Raw genomic sequence first — 658 nt, forward strand, 5'->3', positions numbered from 1 at the left:
CGTCCGCTGTCCGGTGACGGTATCCACCTGGGCTGCGGCCAGGTTCAAGTGGAAAGGAACCCCAACCACCCCCCACTGAGCCGGCGAGCGGGAGGGAGCTGATGGACGTGTGGCCGGGAGGCGGGGGGGGGGGTCACATCTCACAGTACCCGGCCTTGTGCGTTGGCCCACACTTGCTGGCTTCCACGCGTGTGTTTTGTTTGTGTGGCCACCGGTGCGTATTTTTTCTCCGAGGGCTTCCCATAAAGCCCAACTTTTTATCACTTCGGGGCAGGGACGCGAGGCCCGCCCGCCCCTCGCTGTCGAAAAAGTCAACACAGGCGTGCTTGTTTTAAAACTGGCGAGCTAAATGTTTTCAAGTATCAAAAGTCAATATTTCCGTGTCGCATGTGGGCCCCTGGGGGTCTGGTGCGCTGCGCTGGAGGACAAGGCTTCCATTGATGGCGGGCGCTGGGGTAGGGTGGCGGCGGGAGGGGGTGGGCGCAGCCAGGTGGGTTAACCGGGGTCCTTCCCGGACCGGAGATCGGTCCCGCTTCCCAGAGGTTATTAGATTGGATTTATAGGGGATTGGAAAAAATACTAAATATTTTGGGGCACTTTCTTCATGCTCAATCTAACGCTCGTCGTGGGTCGGCGTTTAGACGAGGATGTTGACTCA

This window comes from Zeus faber (assembly GCF_960531495.2).
Source record: "Zeus faber genome assembly, chromosome: 2".
Taxonomy (NCBI): domain Eukaryota; kingdom Metazoa; phylum Chordata; class Actinopteri; order Zeiformes; family Zeidae; genus Zeus; species Zeus faber.